Here is a 10,200-nt window from a genome sequence, read left to right on the forward strand (position 1 = left end):
GTCAGGGGAAGCTGTGGTTCCTTGTCGCCTGGAAGGGATACGGCTCGGAAGATGACTCTTGGGAACCCAGTCATGAAGTACATGCCCCTCGGTTGATCCGTTCTTTCTACGCCCGTCATCCGGGTGAGCCAGGTGCTAGGAGGCACAGGGCGGGGGGGCATACTGTCAGGGTCTGACAAAGGTGCCTGCCCAGATGATGAACTACATCTACCAGAATGCTTTGCACCTTGGGATGCTAATTGTCAGAGTGTATATAGGCTTGTGGGACCTTGTAATAGGTGCTCGTGATTTGTCCAATGGTTTGCTGTTTTTGGCGGACGCCCTGTCCCCGCGGATCTGCTGGGAAGGTGAGGTTCGTCTTTTTGCTCTGCGGCTGTAGAGCAAGCTGGAAGCAAGACGGGTACAGATTGATTTGGCGTGAGTCATCCACAAGGCGCGTGAGACGCCGGATTGCTCCCTCAGCGCACTTGCGGAAATGTACTGGTGATATCGTGAGGAACCCGGAGACGCCGGATTGCCCCCTTCGGGTCGCTCACGTTTACAGTTAAGTGCTGTGTTCTTGGCACCGGCTGGTGCTTTGTTTGTTCATTGCGTGTGAGACGACGGATTGCCCCCTCCACGCTTTTGTGTGATCAGATACTTTGTCGGGTGTACATGTGGAGACGCTTGGATTTCCCCCTTCACTGTACACCGGAACTATGAGCTCATAGAGAAAGCATTATCACGAATAGGAGACGCAGGATTGCCCCCTCCTTATTCGTTTGTGTCGAACACTGTTTTCGGAATCAACTCATTCGGCGTGAAAAGCCGGTTGGCTGTATTTCTGTTTGTTTGCCTTATCATTTCTAGTCAGGAACATCGGAGATTCTATCTAACGATAAAGAGCGGGGGAAGAGCCTGTTCTTTCTTTAAACCCTTTGGTGATCTCCGTACTGCTTTCCTCTCTTTGGCAACTGGTGAGTGAATGTGTGTTGGATTACCAGAGTACATACACCTAAGAAGTAGGGAGTTACAAGAGAGTCATAACCATTGTTTTGTTGTTTTACCTATAGCTGAAGAAGGGGTTCATACAGGGGAAGAGCCATATCCTGAGCATTATCAGGTGAGGGTTCGTGCTAACAACAGTGAGAATAAGGTTAGAATAACAGGGGGTTTAGCTAACGTATGCCTCTTGTCATTTCAGGTCCCTGTCCCGGATGTTCCTGTTTTCTATCCATATTTTCCCTCGCCTGACTGCCTTGCACTCTGAGGTTTTAAACTAGAGTGCGGGGACGTCTGGAGGTGGACCCCATAAGAGCATCATTCCGACCCTGAGGATCAACAGCCGTGACAGGAGGTGGGTCGGGAGGGAGTTCCAGGTCTTGGCGGCGAGGTAGGAGAAGGACCTTCCTCCTGTGGTGACTCTTCGGATGCGGGGGACGGCGGCGAGGGCGTGGCCGGTCGAACGAAGCTGGCGTTTGGGAGCATAGAAATTGAGGCGGCTGTTGAGGTATCCTGGTCCTTGATTGTGCAGGGCTTTGTGTGCGTGGGTGAGGAGACGGAAGGTGATTCTCTTGTTGACCGGGAGCCAGTGCAGGTCTCGTAGGTGTCTGGAGATGTGGTTGCGACGGGGGATGTCCAGGATGAGTCTTGCTGAGGCGTTCTGGATCCGCTGGAGTCTCTTCCGGAGTTTGGCGGTGATTCCGGCGTAGAGGGAGTTGTCGTAGTCCAGTCGGCTGGTGACGAGGGCCTGGGTGACTGTCTTCCTGGTCTCGGTGGGGATCCACCGGAAGATCTTGCGTAGCATGCGTAGGATGTTGAAGCACGATGAGGAGACGGCGTTGACTTGTCTGGTCATGGAGAGGGATGAGTCCAGGATGAAGCCCAGGTTGCGTGCGTGGTCTGTAGGTTTGGGTGCGCTGCCCAGGGCGGGGGGCCACCAGGAGTCATCCCAGGCAGAGGGTGAGGATCCCAGGATGAGGACTTCCGTCTTGTCCGAGTTCAGTTTCAGGCGGCTGTTCTTCATCCATTCGGCTACCTCCTTCATCCCTTCGTGTAGGTTGGCTCTGGCGGTGGCGGGGTCGTTGGTGAGGGAGAGGATCAGCTGGGTGTCGTCGGCGTAGGAGATGATGTTGAGGTTCTGCTGTCGTGCGATGGCTGCGAGGGGGCTCATGTAGACGTTGAAGAGGGTTGGGCTGAGCGAGGAGCCTTGAGGAACGCCGCAGATGACTTCGGTGGCTTCTGATCTGAACGGGGGAGGCGAACTCTCTGTGTCCTTCCGGCGAGGAAGGAGATGGTCCACTGCAGCGCCTTCTCCCGGATTCCGGCGTTGCTGAGGCGCTGTACTAGGGTACGGTGGCAGACGGTGTGGAAGGCCGCGGAGAGGTCTAGGAGGATGAGGGCCGCTGTTTCTCCGTTGTCGAGCAGAGCTCGGATGTCATCGGTGGCTGCGATCAGGGCGGTCTCGGTGCTGTGGTTGGCCCTGAAGCCAGACTGCGAGGGTAAACACACATTACAACGCATTTTTTACAACGCACTACCATTACAACGGAACTTTTACAACGCAAATACCATTACAACGCATTTATTTACAACGCATGTTTTTACAACGCAGGTACTTTTACAACGCATACCATTACAACGTAAGTATAGGTAAATATATAATTATATTTAAAATGTTATATGTTAGGTTTTTTATAAAGGGGTATTTTTAGGGTTTAGGGTCATTTTTGGGTTTTTGGGTAAAGGGGTATTTTTAGGGTTCAGGGTCAGTTTTAGGTTTTTGGGTAAAGGGATATTTTTAGGGTTCAGGGTCAGTTTTGGGTTTTTGGGTAATGGGGTATTTTTAGGGTTCAGGGTCAGTTTTGGGTTTTTGGGTAAAGGGGTATTTTTAGGGTTCAGGGTCAGTTTTCAGTTTTTGGGTAAAGGGGTATTTTTAGGGTTCAGGGTCAGTTTTCAGTTTTTGGGTAAAGGGGTATTTTTAGGGTTCAGGGTCAGTTTTCAGTTTTTGGGTAAAGGGGTATTTTTAGGGTTCAGGGTCAGTTTTGGGTTTTTGGGTAAAGGGGTATTTTTAGGGTTCAGGGTCAGTTTTGGGTTTTTGGATAAAGGGGTATTTTTAGGGTTCAGGGTCAGTTTTGGGTTTTTGGGTAAAGGGGTATTTTTAGGGTTCAGGGTCAGTTTTCAGTTTTTGGGTAAAGGGGTATTTTTAGGGTTCAGGGTCAGTTTTCAGTTTTTGGGTAAAGGGGTATTTTTAGGGTTCAGGGTCAGTTTTCAGTTTTTGGGTAAAGGGGTATTTTTAGGGTTTAGGGTCAGTTTTCAGTTTTTGGGTAAAGGGGTATTTTTAGGGTTTAGGGTCAGTTTCGGGTTTTTGGGTAAAGGGGTATTTTTAGGGTTCAGGGTCAGTTTTGGGTTTTTGGGTAAAGGGGTATTTTTAGGGTTCAGGGTCAGTTTTGGGTTTTTGGGTAAAGGGGTACAGGGTAAAAATAAAATTAAATTAAATTTAAATTAAATTAATTAAATGAAATTAAATTAAATTAAATTAAATACAATTACATTACTTTATATTAATTTTAAATAATATACAATTAAAAAAAAAATATATACTTACCAATACTTACGTTGTAATGGTATGCGTTGTAAAGGTACCTGCGTTGTAAAAAAATGCGTTGTAAATACATGCGTGGTAATAGTATTGGCGTTGTAAAAGTCCCGTTGTAACGGTATGCGTTGTAAAAACATGCGTTTTAACGTCATATATCCGACTGCGAGAGGTTGAGGGATCCGTTCGTCTCGAGGAAGGCGGCCAGCTGCTTGTTGACGGTCTTCTCGATGACTTTTGCGGGGAACGGGAGCAGCGAGATGGGTCGGTAGTTCTTGAGGTCGGAGGGGTCGGCTGATGGCTTCTTTAGTAGGGCGCTGAGTTCGGCGTGCTTCCAGCTCTCTGGGAAGGTAGTGGCGTCGAAGGAGGTGTTGATGATGTCCCGCAGGTGGGGTGCGATGATGGCGTCGGCCTTGTTTAAGACGTGGTGAGGGCAGGGGTCGGTCGGAGATCCGGAGTGGATAGTGTTCATCGTGCGGATGGTGTCTTCGGTGCTGATCGGGGTCCAGGCTCGGAGGGTGGTGGTGGGGGGCGGTGGTTCGGTCGTAGCGTCCGTCGGTTGAGTGCTGAAGCTGTTGTGTATGTCCGTGATCTTGTTGTGGAAGTAGGAGGCGAGGGAGTTGCAGAGGTCTTGCGAAGGGGTGATGTCGTTGTTTCCGGCGTTGGGGTTGGAGAGCTCTTTGACGATGTTGAAGAGTTCCTTGCTGTTGTGTGCGTTGTTGTCCAGTCGTTCCTTGAATGCAGTTTTCTTGGTGGTGTGGATCAGTTGGTGGTGTTTTCGGGTGGCGAGCTTGAGGGAAGTCATGTTGTCCGGTGTTGGGTCTCCGCGCCAGGCTTTCTCAAGGGCTCTGCAGTTCTTTTTCGAGTTCTTCAGTTCGTCGGTGAACCATGGGGCTTTCTTGCTGCCGGGTCTGCTAGGCGGGGTCCTCAGAGGGGCGAGGTCGTCTGCGCAGTCGCTGATCCACTTCGTGAGGTTGGTGGCCGCTTGGCTAGGGTTTGCTGCGCTGGTGGGTGTGTTCTTGCTCAGGGAAGTTGCGAGTTGATCGGCTGTGATCTTGTTCCAGCTTCTGCGTGCAACCTGCTGCTGGTGGTGGTGGATCGTGGTCCTTTTGAAGCTGAAGTGGACGCAGCTGTGGTCCGTCCAGTGGAGTCCGGTGGTGTGGCTAAAGGCGATGTCCTTGCTGGAGGAGAAGACGGAGTCGAGAGTGTGTCTGGCGTAGTGGGTGGGGGTGGTCACCAGTTGCTTGAGTCCGAGGTTGGCGAGGTTGTACAGCAGGGTGGTGGTGTTGCGGTCGTTGTTGTTCTCCAGGTGGAAGTTGAGGTCCCCGAGGAGGATGTAGTCAGCGGAGGGGAGGGCATGCGGGCTGACGAAGTCGGCGATGTCCTCGCTGAATTGTGTGCGTGGTCCCAGGGGTCTGTAGATGAGGGTGCCTCTGAGGGTGGTCCTGGGGTTGATGTGGATCTGGAAGTGCAGGTGCTCGGCGGGTGCGAGGGTGTCGTCGGTGTTGGTCGTGATGCGGATGGAGTTCCTGTGGATGATGGCGATGCCTCCTCCTTTCAGGTGCTCGGAAGACCTTACTACATGATATCCGCCGGGCAGATGAGAGGTTACGCACCCTAGAGAAAGAACGACTGGAACGGCCGGATAAGCAGGAGGCCCTATTGGAGGCTAGGGAAGCTACGGCGGCAATGGTGGAATGTCTTCGATGTTTTTATTACAATTCCTATCTTACACGGGCACACTCGGAACAAGATAAAACGGGAGCCCTTCTTGCCTGGTTGGCCAACCCGGCTCGCCGAGGCTCGGTTATTCTGGAGCTCAGGGATCATTTGGGTGTAGCCCGGTTTGATCAACATGGAATTAACAAGCTATTTTTCGATTATTATACAGAGCTATACCGCAGTAGGGTACTTCTTCGGAAGCCGACTTGCAGAGATTCCTGGACTGAATACACTTGCTGGAATTAGAAGAGGAAGATGTGAAATTGCTGGGTGGTAAGATAGAGGTGAGGGTAGCCATTACGAGTATGGTGCGGAATAAAACACCAGGCTCGGATGGTTTCCTGATGGAATTTTATCATACTTACATCGAACTCCTGGCGCCCCGGCTGGCGTGGCTTTATAATGAGGCTAATAGGTTGGGTAGATTGCCGGAGACTACCAGGAAGGCGATTATTGTTCCACTGTTAAAACCAGGCAAGCAGCCTTGGGACAGGTCGGCGTACTGCCCGCTGTCTATGCTCAACCTGGATTATAAAATCTTGAGTAAAATACTGGCGACGCGATTACTCCCTCACATGTCCACACTGATTCATGTGGATCAGTCCGGATTCATTCTGACCCACAATACTGCGCTTAATATAAGAAGGCTCCTGCATGTTTTGGAAGCGGACACCTATGGCGTGGATGTGGCGGAGGTGTTTGCCCTCGACATTGAAAAGGCTTTTGATAGCTTGGAGTGGCCTTACCTTTTTCACGTTATGCGCGCGATGGGATTGGGCCCGGACTTTGTGAGCTGGACGGCTCTCCTGTACCAGAATGCTACGGCTAGGGTCCGAACGGGAGGAGTGATCTCTGAGGCATGCGCCGTGAGTAGGGGCACTCGCCAGGGTTGCCCCCTCTCCCCATTATTGTTTGCCATAGCGGTGGAGCCTTTGGCGGCGCGGGCTCGATTGGGCCAGGTATACCAGGCATTGGATATTTATGGGCATGTGCATCATATTGCACTGTACGCTGATGACCTTTTGATGTTCTTGGCGGATACTGATGACTCTCTGCGAGGAGTGAAGTCCCTCGTGCAGTCGTTGAGTGCAATGGCTGGGCTCAAAGTTAATTGGGCGAAGTCGTACCTGTTCCCGACTCGTGAGCGCGGGGAGTGTCCGCATTCTACTGAAGGGGTGATCTGGGAGGGGAGATGTCTTCCCTACCTGGGCACGGCAATCTACCATGACAGGGGGGACATTCTAGAAGGTAATGTAGGGAAGGCGATAAGGAGCACTAGAGCGAACTTTGATTTCTGGAGTACGCTCCCGTTGTCTTTGGCGGGGAGAGTGGCACTCCTTAAAATAATGACCCTGCCGAGATTGCTCTACTTTTTTCTGACTCTCCCGATCTGGATTCCGGCCAGTTATTTCCGTCGGCTACAGGTGATGGTTAATGGCTTTCTATGGGGATCGGGCAGACACAGGGTGGCGCACAGCACGCTTCTGAGACCCCAAGAGGAGGGAGGGCTGGCAGTACCGGACTATGAGATGTATTACCTGGCGGCTCAGCTGCAGTGGCTTTCACAGTGGGTGGCGAGAGCCACGAGAGAAGAAGGCGAGTCCGGTGAACCTGCGCGACCCGTTCAGGTCTTGTCTCGGATCGTTCTCTGCCTCCCGATGGGAGATTTGCACCTCTCTCAGGAATTTTCCACGGCCAGGAAATGTTGGCGTAGATACCTGCGAAGGGGAGGCATAAAGGTCCCGTATACGCCCGAGATACCACTCAAAATGTGTAGGGCACTCCCACATGGGGGCACATAGAGACGCTTGGAAACCTGGGAACAGCAGGGGTTGGCGACCATGGGTGACTTGTATGAAAACGGCGCGTTGATGCCCTTTGACCTTCTGAGAGACCGATTTGAGCTGCCTAGAGGAGATTTCCTAGTACACGCGGCGTTAGCGGCGGCGATACGTAAGCATTGGGGGCTGGGTATGACTGAACCGCCGGTGGCTATGGGCTGTCAGTATGTTGTAGTAGCTGCGGGGACCGTCAAGGCTATCACGTGCCTTTATAAGCGTTAGACCGTGGAGGCCTTGTCCCCTCTACTAGCTCTGTAGGCGAAGTGGGAGGCGGACTTAGCGACAGAGAGGCCTGATGCAGCATGGTCTGGCATAGTGGAAAGGGCTTGGAAAGGGACGCACAACGCGAGGTTTCAGCTGGTGCATTTTCACATCCTCCACAGGGCATATCTGATCCCTGATAAATTACATAAATATTTCCCGACCCACTCAGCGGCCTGCCTGCGCTGTCCGACGGAGCAGGCTGATTTCCAACACATGTTTTGGTCCTGTCCGGCACTTGGCTCCTTTTGGCAGGGGGTGGTAGGGCTCTTACGGGAGGTTACGGAACGTGATTTCCAGTCCTCAATGGCACACTGCGTCCTACATTGGTTTCCGCACACCTCGAAGAACAAAATTACTAGCAAATTTCTTGACTTGGGGTTGATCCTAGCGAAGCGTGCCATAACTTCCCAGTGGAAGGCGAATAGGGGATCCGCTGTAGAGAAACGGAAGGCGGAGCTCAGTAAATGGGCCCGGTGTGAAGGGGAGGTCTGGTTGCAAATGGCACTTAGATCAGGTAATGAGCCAGCATTGGAGAAGGCTAGGGCCTGGGAAAGGTTGGTCCTGGAACTCACACTTACGGAGGCTGACAATGAAGAATCCCCCGCACATAGTCCGGTGCATCCGGTGGAATAGTATAGGCTACCATTTGCTTAGAGTCTACACCCTGGATTGCTACCCCTCTCTCGTGACGACTGATAACATGTTCTGCCTACGTCTGATGGTCTGTTTCTGGCTGGAACTGCCGATGGTGGTTCCAGCCCACACTGGTAGCACTCCGACAGGCCTGGGGAGGGTGGGGGTATGGGGGAGGGCTGTGGGGTATGGGCATTGGGTGGTTGGCTTTCTTGTTCACAAGGGTGGGGAAGGTTTGAGGGGGGTGGGAGGATGAGGGAGGGATATGGGTTCGAGTTGGAGGAGGATGGAGGGTGATTGTAGAAGATATAGCTTGATGCCTCTCGGGAATTACGTAGCAGTCACCTGGACATTTGAATCCGATTTACATACCACGTTGGGCAAAGATAATCTGTGCTGTATGTGGGATAGGCGTGGGATAGTGGTGGTGAGGGGATGGACTTACTGGTGTTTTTTGTCACAATGTTGTCTTCTCTGAGTATAAAACAATAAAAATTGTGTTTAAAAAAAACAACAACAGGGATCCTTCTTTTGCGCTCCTTTGCACTAAAATTCTTGTTCTGTGGCAAACAGGGAACCAGCTCCTCTTTCTTCTCTGATGTCCAACGCCGTCTGATGAAGCAAACACAATACTTTGGAAATGCCATTAATGATACGCTGGCGATCGCTGTCCAGCCTTGCTACTTTCTGGGTGCTGGGACTGTAGGTCCAAGACGTCCGCCCCTCATCTGTAGCTGTAGCTGTCACTGATAGGAGTTAGGACACGCCTTTGTCACCGTTCTGCAGGTTATTATGACTCTAACTTTTACTCTGGAAGATCCAGCAGAATCTAGTGATGTAGGAAAGGTGACACAGTTGTTAGTTTCCTTCAAATTAGCGATTTTTTTTATTGTATTTAACAATGGGACTGCAAGCAGGTGACCTGCAATCTTCAAGGGAGTGGCCAGACGCCATGGGACAGTCAGACTGGAAAACATCAAAGTGGGCCTAAAGAAAATTCTTGAAAACCAGCCTGGTCATACAGAAGGGATTTATAAATAATATGGGGGTCCCTGTTACATCACTGCAGTCTGGGAGTGCGAACTTGAACAATACATCTACAATAATAAAAGGGCTGACTGGTGAAAGGAATACGGAAAAGGGAAATGGGACTAGGACACAGCTAAAATCCTCAATAACTAGGCACAATGTGACATCGATCAGGGGAGAAGCGGGAAAATAAAAATCTATGGAAAGAACAAGAAATTACTTGGGTGATAGTCAGGCATGTGAGACAAAAGACCAAAATAGTACACAGATTTTAACTCTACCACCGGCTGCTACACCATATACTGCAATCTCAGCTACTGATCCAGTTCCTTCCCCGGGGAAAATGAAACTTGGTTTCCTTTGAGCAACAAAGCCATACACTACCTAGGAAGCAGAACAGGATTAACTAGTGCAATATCATGAGAAAAGTTTAGGTCACCTTTAGCAAGAGCCACAAATTTATAGTTCCTCCTCAGGGTCCAATCAGGGAGCATGTAATCAAGGGCCGCCCATCTCTTAGGGGAAGGGGCAGTAATGTGACTAACTGCAGGTGACACGCATTTAATCCTGTATAACTTTTTTTATTTTTCTTCAATACCATTATAGCCAAATAGACATGTACCGGTGAAGTGTTGTCTCTCATGTTCACAGCATGAAATATATCTGTGGAATTTAGTAACCAGAACAAGTCCAACCAACTGTTGCGTAGCGATGGGCATTGTCATGACCATCCCCTCACAACACAGGGGAGCTTGCAATAGTATCAAAAGTAAAATTTGTCAAAACAACGCAAAAACAAAAAAAACACGCATAAGATAAAAACTCACTTGCCAAGCCATCAGGTATACTTGCTGTATACCAAGCACAAAAAAGCATAAACAAATTACAGTAGCACATGCAAATGAGCGGTGACACACAATACTATATCATGCACTTTAGGCACAGTGAACCTGAAGCCCAAAACCCAATATGTTAGCCTGCTTAATTTGTCAGGTTTAAAATCAAAATTCAATTTCCTTACTTTCCTCACCCTCCTTTTGACAGCAGGTCACCTTAGTGGTGATCGACTGTCAATACAACATACTGTGTCGCTTCTGACACACAGGACCAGCAGGAATAATTCATAAAAGGACA

The sequence above is a fragment of the Lissotriton helveticus genome, chromosome 3_1 (assembly GCF_964261635.1).
Source record: "Lissotriton helveticus chromosome 3_1, aLisHel1.1, whole genome shotgun sequence".
Classification (NCBI taxonomy): Eukaryota; Metazoa; Chordata; class Amphibia; order Caudata; family Salamandridae; genus Lissotriton; species Lissotriton helveticus.